General features: G+C 53.6%; 1 pseudogene across 1 annotated transcript; it reads right to left on the minus strand.

The window, feature by feature from the left end:
• Positions 1-1,445: 1,445 nt before the first annotated feature.
• LOC307105895 (phospholipid scramblase 3-like) lies at positions 1,446-1,840 on the minus strand (annotated as a pseudogene). Its single transcript has one exon. The product of its transcript is annotated as a phospholipid scramblase 3-like (transcript).
• Positions 1,841-10,433: the final 8,593 nt, after the last annotated feature.

A 10,433-nucleotide genomic window follows, 5' to 3' on the forward strand; every position in this document is an offset into this window, starting at 1 on the left:
AGAACCCCTTGCTCCTTACTGCCCACTGCTCACTTGTCCTTACTACTGCTGAGAAACTTGGACTCCTTCCTCTGAGGTCACACAACTGTCACACGCCAGGCTGTCACTCAGAAATATCTTGGCATCGGCCAACTTATGGAATTCTCCCTTCTCTCCATTGTCCTGAGCCGGACTCCGGATGTTGACTGCGGCATTGTCTTGGTCATCGTTCCCCTCCCCCGCCCAAAATGTTACCAAAGTTTATATGAATACTAGAGGCCCGAAGCATGAAATTCGTGCATGCATCCCTCAGCCCAGCCTGCTCCCTCTCCAATCTGGGACCCCTCGAGGGATGTCTGACTGCCCGTTTAGGCCCCATCCTACCTAAATGGGCAGTCAGACATCCCTTTCACAATCCAGGACTGCTGGCTCCCAACTGCTCACTTGTCTGCCTTCCTGATTGCCCTTAACCGCTTCTGCCTGCCAGCCTGATCACCCTCTAACCATTCCCCTGCCAGCCTGATTGATGCCTAACTGCTCCCCTGCCAGCCAGATTGACCCTAACTGACCTCCCCTGCCAGACTGGTCACCCCCAACTGCCCTCTCCTGCTGACCTGGTCACCCCTAACTGTCCTCCCCTGCCAGTTTCATCACCCCTAACTGCTCTCCCCTGCTGGTCTGGTCCCCCCCCCAACTGCCCTCCCCTGCTGGCTATCTTGTGGTGGCCATCTTGTGTCCACATGGGGGCAGCCATCTTTGACCACATGGGGGCGGCCATCTTGTGTGTTGGAGTGACAGTCAATTTGCATATTACTCTTTTATTACATAGGATAACATACAAAGATGCAGCCTCCTCTGTAGGAACAGGGAGGAAGGGGTGGTTAAGTAAGGCACACAGCTGCAGAAAGTACCAGCTGTTGGGGGGTCTAAGGGGGAGTGGAGGTTGGAACTGCGGCCGAGGCCCTAGAGCTGTTGCTGGAAGCAGGGATCCCCTCTGAGTGTCACGTTCTGAGGCTGAACTAATTGGTCCAGCTGATGCAGAGGTGGGTGGCCGTGTCAGCCATCTTTGGTGCTGTTTACCCTTTCCCACCCCAGCTCCATTGTAAAACCCCAGAGCCCTGGATTCCAAAGGCCCCATCCAGAGCAGAGGCCCTGGAAGGGGGTGAGAGGAAGTGAGTAGGGCCAGTTTGAAAGCCGATATGCCTGTGTGCTGAGGGATGGCAGAGACAGAGGTGAGAGGTATCCAGGGAAGGGCTCTCATACACACCCTTCTGTGGGGGCCACAGTGAAGGAGGCCAGGGGAGAAGGGTAGGGATGGGGCACCATGGCCCCAGCCTCTTAGGCACCCCTGTCTGTCCTCTGCAGTGCACATGGAGGAAAGGGCTGCCTCTGAGGAGGGGCCAGGCCAGGCCAGGTGACCATCTTGAGGTCTGGCTGTGGTGATGGTCCTCACCCTGAGATGCCGCCTAACTGGTGATGGCAGAGGGCCCAGTGCCTCCTCGCTTCTCAAAGAACATGTAGTCAATGAGGAATGTGGCTCCTAGCAGTACAGCCTTCACTTTCACATCCAGATCCAGGGAAACTGCAAGCCAAAGCCATCTGATACAGGAGGGCTTCTTGGAGCACCTGGAGTCTTCACCTCAAAGTTGGTTTCTGTGCCACAGCCACAGGTCCAGCAGGGCCCCACCACTCACAGGATCCTATGGCGATCCGTATCTTGAATGGAGAACTTGGGAGGAAGGGATGCCAGGTCTGCAGCACATGGCCAATGGTGTTGCCTCGTGGCGACTGCACTTCCATCTCTCAGTCTCCAGAGTCCACCAGACAGATGGGAAGGGGCCGGCGGCCCGCAGCACAGCTGTGCACACAGTTGCTCTTTTTTAAAAAAAATATATTTTATTGATTTTTTTACAGAGAGGAAGAGAGAGGGATAGAGAGTTAGAAACATCGATGAGAGAGAAACATCGATCAGCTGCCTCTTGCACACCCACCCCCTACTGGGGATGTTCCCGCAACCAAGGTACATGCCCTTGACCGGAATCGAACCTGGGACCCTTGAGTCTGAAGGCCGACGCTCTATCCACTGAGCCAAACCGGTTTCAGCTACAGTTGCTCTCTTTAGCCGCCTGACCCTGGGCTGTCCAGCCCCCCAGTGCAGTTCATACCGATTACATGTCTCCCAGCCTAGGAGCGTTTCCACTCACGCAGCCCTCTGGTGAATCAGAATCTGATCCATCGGCACCAAAGATTCAAGGCCAGAGGTACCCCGGGCAGTGGCAAGAGGGGGCAGCAGGTCCAGCAGCAGGCCCCAGGGCACGGGCCGGGCGAGGGAAGAGAGCGAAGCCGGGCACAGGGGCAGGCATGTGGGCGGCACTGGCGCCAGGTACCCAGCGGTCACAGGGTAGGGAGGAGGGTGGAAGAGGTGTAGTCTGTGGGGGCAAGTATCCTGCCACAGGAAAGGGATGAGGGTTCGCGGGTTGTCGCTATACCAGAAGCTTAGCTCTAGAAGTGGAGGCAAGCTCGGGGACAGGCTGACAGACACAGACAGACACAAAGACGAACAGGCATACATGGAGAGGCGGCTGCGCCAGGCGCCCGCCCAGGGTCTGTGTGTGGGGTGGGGACCTCTGACTGGGGGAGAAACCGAAAGTGTCAGCGGTCGGGGCAGAGCACCTGGGGCCCTAATTCCCTCGGGGGTTTGCAGAACCGCCCCTCCCTTTGTTCTCCCACTCTCCGCGGAGGCGGCTGTTGGCAGACAGCAGGACGGATGGATCCCATCAGACCGACAGCCCGACCTCCAGGGAGGTTTCCTGACCCCTCTGTGTCCCCTGCTCACTTGAAGCCCCTAAAATAGTCGGGGTGCCCAGTGCTCAGAGGCTCCCGTGAGCTCGTGGAGGCGGGCCCTTGGTCATCGTTTTTTATTAATTTACTACGTTTCTTCCGTGTGCAGTGATCACACTTCGCCTTGGCGGGTGGGCTCCAGTGACCTTATGGAGCGTCTAGGGAGGGGAAGCAGCTGCAGTGCCCGAGGCCGAGCTCCACGAGGCGGGCAGCGCTGTTGGGATCCTGCCGGCGGCGCTGGTCTGTTGGTGCCTGTCCTGTCCTCTTGAGGTTGCGCCTGCAGGACTGCTAAGGGAGCCGTCCCCAGTTCCTCCCGCCTCCACCACCGACTGATTGGAGTCTGAGGGCCGGGAGGAGGGACCAAGAGGCCTGCCTTCCAGCTGCTTGCCAGTCCCTGCTTCCACTGATTGGTCAGCTCCCGCTCCCTCAGCCTCCCAGTCGTTGTGGATGTGATGGACCCAGGGTTTTTAAATATATTAGGATCTACACTAATAAAAGAGAAAAATGCTAATTGACCGTACCTTCGCTACACCCACAGCCATTCAGGAGTGATATGCAAATTAACCCAGCAAAGATGGCGGGTAAATGTGCATATGCAGGCGGTGGAGGCAGAGGCCCTATGCGGCTGATGGAGTTGGGGACAGGGCCAGGCAGCGGGGGGCAGCGCCTGAAGCCACCGGTGGATCCAAGCTGAGATGGGGACCGGGGCAGGCAGCCACACCACCTGCCCGGGTCCAAGCCGCCCTGCGATTACGATCATGGGGCGAACAGGACAAGCTGAGCCGCCCTGCGATCATGGGGCCAAGAGCCCAGGTCCAAGCAGCCCCGCGATTGCAGGGTGAACAGGCCAGGCCGAGCTGACCCACAATCATGGGGAGAACAGAACAGGCCAGGCCGTGCTGACCCCCATGATCATGGGGCGAACAGGCCAAGACAAGCTGACCCCGTGATCATGGGGAGAACAGGCCAGGCAGAGCCTGGCCAAGCTACCCTGCAATCCCAGGCGAAGAAGCCGCTCTGCTGACCAACCTGCTCTAGGGACCTGTTCCCCTCTAGCCTGCAGCCACGGGAAGTCTCCCTCTCCCCAGAGTTAGGATCACCAGCCCAGGTCTACCCAGCGGCCTGGTCCTGACTGCGGGGGTGAGTTCCTGCAGGCTGGGGTTTGATCCCCACGCATTAGCAGTAGGAGACCAGTGCCTTTGTTATTGCCGTGTGTCCGGGTTTTAATTGGACAAATGCCCGGCAGACCCGGTGGCCAGCTTAGCAAAATCTTTTTTTTTTAAATATTTTATTGATTTTTTACAGAGAGGAAGGGTGAGGGATAGAAAGCTAGAAACATCGATGAGAGAGGAACATCGACCAGCTGCCTCCTGCACACCCCCTACTGGGAATGTGCCCGCAACCAAGGTACATGCCCTTGACCAGAATCGAACCTGGGACCTTTCAGTCCGCAGGCTGACGCTCTATCCACTGAGCCAAACCGGTTTTGGCAGCAAAATCTTTTAGGAGGAGAATTCTGTCTGGGTTTCCTCAAATTCCCTCAGCCCTTACTCACCCCTCTGTAAAGGCGCAGAACAAGTGAGGCCCTTAAATAAAAATCAGCTGCTTCATGAGTATGGCATCCCTTCCTATTTTAAAGGAAGCTGAGTTCCACGTGAACTGTGTACTATGCTATGATATCTGAGGCACAGGACAAGGGAGGCCCTAAGTGTACCAGGCTTTGATATTTGAGTCATTCTTTATTGTTCAAAGTGATTTATTTCTGTACGCCTCAGTTTTGTAATAGTTAAATTACTAGAATAATACATCTTGCTATAAAATATTACTAGAAGATCAAATGATCAGGTGACATTTATTGTTATTTTCTATAAATGAACACAATCTCTGGTATGCTAAAGTGATAGGTATTATAGAAATATTCAGATAGAGAGACCTACAGGCTTGATTACAAGTGAGGCTTACTATCACAACCCAAATGTATTGCTTAAAAAAAAAGCAGAGAGCCAACTAGAAACTGAACCAAATACAAATCCTTGAAGGCAAAATGTAAATTGGATAAACTTTGCTATTACAAGAGCAAGAAGAAAAAATTCAGATGAAAGAATGAAAACCACATTGCATCCACTCTAAGGAGCTGTTAAAGAAAAAGAATGGTATACTATGAAAATGCTTAATACAGATTGTAAAGACATTTGTTCAAGGATTTCCTAGAGTAGGTGATATTTCAGTTAATTTTAAAAAATGTGAATAGGTTAGCTAGATAAGAAAAAGGTGTAGGGGACCCAAATTGCAGAGGGTGCAGGCAGAGCTGGGGGAACCCCCCCTCCGTGCATGAATTTCGTGCACCGGGCCTCTAGTATATATATATATATATATATATATATATATATATATATATATACACACTAATAAAAAGGTAATATGCTAATTAGACTGGACATCTTCTGGATGTCCTTCCGGACAAAGCTACAGTGGTGGGGGTCGAGGCAGAAGTGGATAGGGGTGATCATGCCTGCAGGTGAGGGCAGTTAGGGATGATCAGGCAGGCATGCAGAGTGGTTAGGGGCAATCAGGCAGGCAGGTGAGCGGTTAGGAGCCAGCAGTCTTGAATTGCAAGAGGGATGTCCGAGGGGTCCCGAATTGGACAGGGTGCAGGCGAGGCTGAGGGACCCCCCATGCACGAATTTCATGCACCAGGCCTCTGGTATATACATCCCACTTTCCTCCTAGAGTAAAATGGGCTGAATCATAGTCCATAGGACAGTTTATGCTGCCACTACCACCCATCAAATCAGGACCACTTCTCAGATATCCAAGACTGACTCACAGAGAAGCCGTCGATCGAGCAGGGCACAGTCTGCACCATAACGAACACTTCTTGCTACAAGCAGCTCTGCTAAAGGAAAAGGCCTCACAACAATTAAAGACATAATGCATCCCTCTTAGCTAGCTCCCTTCTCAGACCTTGCTTATACTGCTTGTTATTACTCCTCTGTAACCATTGCCTGTTTAACCTTTGTTGTCTCATATCCTCCCATCTAGAAGCCCTAAAGCTACAACTAGTCTTCTGCATGGAATCGCTACATCCATCTTCCTTGGACCCTTAGACCGCCCGCTTCCAATGGGACCCTGACTGCCGCCCCCAAACAACCCCTTTGCCAGCAGGAAGCAGCCAGAAAGACCTGGCATCCCCTGTCCCCAGTGGTAGTTGGGGTTTCCTATTTGGAGTGGGGATTGAAATAGGAATTTTTTGGGTTAAATAGACAGGTTTAGGGAATTTTTAAAATTAAGGGGGTCCATGGAAAAAACATGGCTACAGAGTTGCAAAAGGGCACATTTGCATAAGACAGGGAAGTTTGGAGAGGCAGAAGTTACATTTCCATAAGACAAGGGAACTGGGAGTAGCAAAAGGTCTATATTTACAAAATAAAGAAGGAGGGCCTCACATGTCCCATGTCATGTTTGACCTTTGAACTCAGGAGTTGCTATAATGACAAAATCAAAGGGAATATTGACCAATCAGAGGGGATACGAGGCACAAAAACTGCAGCCTTTATAAGCTGTGGAAAAGGAACTCAGTGGGACTCTTTTCCCCTCCCCATATGGGAGTCTGTACTTATCTACACTAATAAAAGAGAAATATGCAAATTTCCATCACTTCACGATGCCCACCAGCCAATCAGGAGTGAGTATGCAGATTAACTTCATCATCTCCTTGGAGACAGCAGAGAGGAGGCAGCTCCCAGCACAGCCTACTTGGCTGTCGCCAAGGCGACCTCAGGGCAGGCAGCTCCCAGCATGGCCTGCTTGGCCTTCACCGTGGCAACTGTGGAGCAGGCAAGTGCAGCCTCAGGCAGTACCCAGCAAAGCCTCAGCAACTGGAGAACAGTGAAGTGCAGCCCGAAGGCAGCACCCAACATGGCCTGCTTGACCTTCGCCGCGGTGTGGAGCAGGCAGGCCCTGCAGACAGCAGAGAAGTACGGGGAGCAGGCCTAAGCCGTCAGTAGGACATCCCCTGAGGGCTTCCGGATTGGAGAGGGTGCAGGTCAGGCTGAGGGACACCCCCCCGTGCATGAATTTTGTGCACCAGGCCTCTAGTCCTATATAATAAGAGAGGAATATGCTAATTATCTGTTACGCCTTGAGGCATAATGACCAACCGTGTAACGACCAGATCACGGATCTGCAGGAGGGTGGGGCAGTGAACTATAAGCGGGCAGCCGAGAGCTACAGGAGGGGGCAGGGCAGCAAGCTATGAGGGAGGGGGAAGGGGAGAGCTACAGGAGGGCAGCAGCAACCTACTGGCGTACGGATTCGTGCGCAGGGCTACCAGTTCTTCAATGAGTTTCCACCTTTGCTATACCATCTTCCATCCATGGCCGTGGTTTCATTCTTCAACTCCTGTGGATAAAGAACCCAGGGAAGCCATCCTGCCCAGGGGAACACCCTGTGTTCCAGTCCAAAACTCCCATATCACTTTCTAGAGTCTTCCATGCGGATCCTGTGAGGCCGGAGCTTTGGGACGGGAAGGACCAGGTCCTCTGCCTCTCTGTCCTGTGCTGTTGGATATTTGCATATTTTAAGTCGGGGGTGATGTAGAGCAGTGGTTCTCAGACTTTTTGACTTTAGGATTCTGTTATTCTCTTAAAACTTGCTGAGAACCTTTTATGGTGCTCTCCCAGTGGTGTGCTGAGCTGGGCTGCCATGTCTCTCACCTGCTGGTGAGAGCTAATTGTGCACGACCCCCCCACCCCCAGCTCTATGTTCAGGACATGATGTTGGTAGCTTTAAACTGGCCATTGTGAGAATATTTACACCATGGAAATTGGCAAGTACTACATTTCAGCTTTATTGATGGAGACTTGGTTGTTTAACATTTACCAGCATACCATGGTTATATCTTATCAATGTCCACTATCTCACAATTTTAAATTAAGAAATATATATCCCTAGCCCATTTGGCTTAGTGGATAGAGCGTTGGACTGAAGTGTTCCAGGTTTGATTCCGGTCAAGGGCACATGCCTGGGTTGTGAGCTCAATCCCCAGTGTGGAGCGAGCAAGAAGCAGCCGATCCATGATTCTCTCTTATCATTGATGTTTCTATCTCTCTCTCCCTCTCCCTTTCTCTCTGAAATCAATAAAAATATATTTAAAAACTTCAAAACATAAAATACACAATGTACCTCTCCTTAGCCATCAGTGGCCGAGAATGCTGTGGACCCCCAGGAGGGCTGAGTGCGGGGGAGCAGCTGCTGCCCACAAGGGTGGTGGGAACCCCTCCCCCCCCGAGTGCCCCTCACCCAGGAAGGAGGCTGCCTGGCCTCTGCAGGGGGAGCTGTGCCTGGGGAGCAGGGCTCCCCCCTACCCTGCCCTGCCAGGTGGGACATGCACCGCAGAGTGAGCGGGCATGGACACTGTGCAGTGTGACTGGGGTTTTGAGTGCTTAGCTGTGCCTCAAAGAGATTTGACGAAGAGGCTGAGAGTAGTGAGTAGAGGAAAATAAAGACATTTTATTTTACCTTTATAGTTGGAACCACCGCCATCAGACTTGGAGGTGAGGTCAACACATGTCTTTTGCTTCTCACATCCCCAGCCGAGGCGAAAGTGCTGAGGGCTCCACAGCGGGGGCACAGAGGATGGCTGTGTCCAGCTGCCACCCTGTGGGGTCCTGCCTGCATGTCCTGTCCGTTGCTCCTGTCTGTCATTCTGTCTGCCTTCCTCCTACTATTGCGAGCCCAGGTCCGCTGCACTGTGGTCCAGCAGGGTCTTAGAGACAGCCCTCCCACCGCACACAGACAGGTGTCTCCTGGCGGTGAGCCCTCCCACTGCTGTGGCTCCTGTGGCCGTCATGGGCCTTCTTTAGGGAGGAGGTGGGTTCAGCAGGGTTGGTCAGGTGTCACCGGGAGGGGCCTGGGGAGAGCTGCCTCCTGGTTCCTTGTGTCTGGGTGAGAGCGGGGGCAGGGGCCCTCCTGGAGATGACGGCCCTGGGGTGGGCTCCCCGAGGCTGCGTCTTAGAGACAGCCCGGGTACCCTGGTGTGGCCACTGGCTCACAGGCTGCCGGGGACCTGGAGAGGCAGCCCAGGCGGGCAGGGTGCTGGGTGGCTCCCACCTGCCTTTGGGAGGGATGGGAGATTGTTGGTTTGTTCTTCCAGCCCCGGAGTCCTGGAGGTGAGATAGGGTTGCATTTTTGGAATTTCAAGCATGTCTGCTTCCTCTCTGTCCTGCCCTGTTTGTTTCCAAAACATTGCCAGATGGAATCTGCAAGGCCCTCCTGATCCTTCCACCAGGGAGCAGGGGCAGGGCAGGGACAGGGCATGGGCAGGGCAGAGGTAGGGCAGGGCAGGGACAGGGCATGGGCAGGGGCAGGGGTAGGTTAGGGCACGGGCAGGGCAGGGCAGGGCAGGGACAGGGCATGAGCAGGGCAGGGGTAGGGCAGGGCAGGGCAGGGGCAGGGCAGGGACAGGGCATGGGCAGGGCAGGGGTAGGTTAGGGCACGGGCAGGGCAGGGGAACCGGCAGTGCTTCCCAGCTGGCCTCTCCCAGACGTCTCCCAGGCCACTCCAACGGTGTAGGGAATTTGACTCCAGAGCACCTGGTACTAGAAAAAGGCCCAGGAAATGGTATCACAGCCCAGGCCCGTGGTCGGCACACTCATCAGTCCACAGAGCCAAATACCAACAGCACAACCATTGACATTTCTTCTGAGAGCCGAAAACCGACTTCTGCGCATGGGCCACGAAATTTCAATTGCACTGTACGTGCGCGCCCGCACGTGGTATTTTGTGGAAGAGCCACACTCAAGGGGCCAAAGAGCCGCATGTGGCTCGCGAACTGCAGTTTGCTAACCACTGACCTAGGCCTATCATAGGGATGCTTTTAAAAGAATTAAGCTTGGAATATCATCTGGAAATGCTAAACATAGATTTTTTAAAGCTCAATCTTACACTATTCTTAAATTATGGTTATAATTACTCCTGTGCAAAGATGACATTCGTGACAAGCCTGGGTACCGGGGGCTTGTGACAGGGTCATGGAAAGGGTCACTTTTTAAAAAGTATGTTTTTTTTTTTATTGATCTCAGAGAGGAAGGGAGAGGGAGAGAGAGATAGGAACATCCATGATGAGAGAGAAGCATGCATTGGCTGCCTCCTGCACACCCCCTACTGGGGATGGAGCCCGCAACCTGGGCCTGTGCCCTGACTGGAAGTCAAACCATGACCTCCTGGTTCATAGGGCGATACTCAACCACGGAGCCACACTGGCTGGGAGTAAGGGTCACTTTTTGAGAAGAAAATCTGCTGTCAAACTTCCTGGGCACCTGAGAGCGTTGGCCTGGTGAGTGGCGGTGCCCTCCTCCTTGCCACGTGGTGGTCTTTCTCTCCAGCTGGCCACCTCCCACTGCTGACTTCTCTTCCTGAGGGCCTGAGTGCGGGGCCAAGCGCTCTCCACCCACTTTCTTTGACTTTCTCACACTCTGCATTTTTCTCGCAAGGTTTGCCACTGGTTGTGCGTCCCTCGGTGGTGAGTGCACTTGAGATGGGCAGCCAGAGCGCGTGCGGCTAAGCCTGTGGACGTCTGTGTGTGGCCACAGAGGTCCTTCTGTGCGAGGATT

This window comes from Cnephaeus nilssonii (assembly GCF_951640355.1).
Source record: "Cnephaeus nilssonii genome assembly, chromosome: 10".
Taxonomy (NCBI): domain Eukaryota; kingdom Metazoa; phylum Chordata; class Mammalia; order Chiroptera; family Vespertilionidae; genus Cnephaeus; species Cnephaeus nilssonii.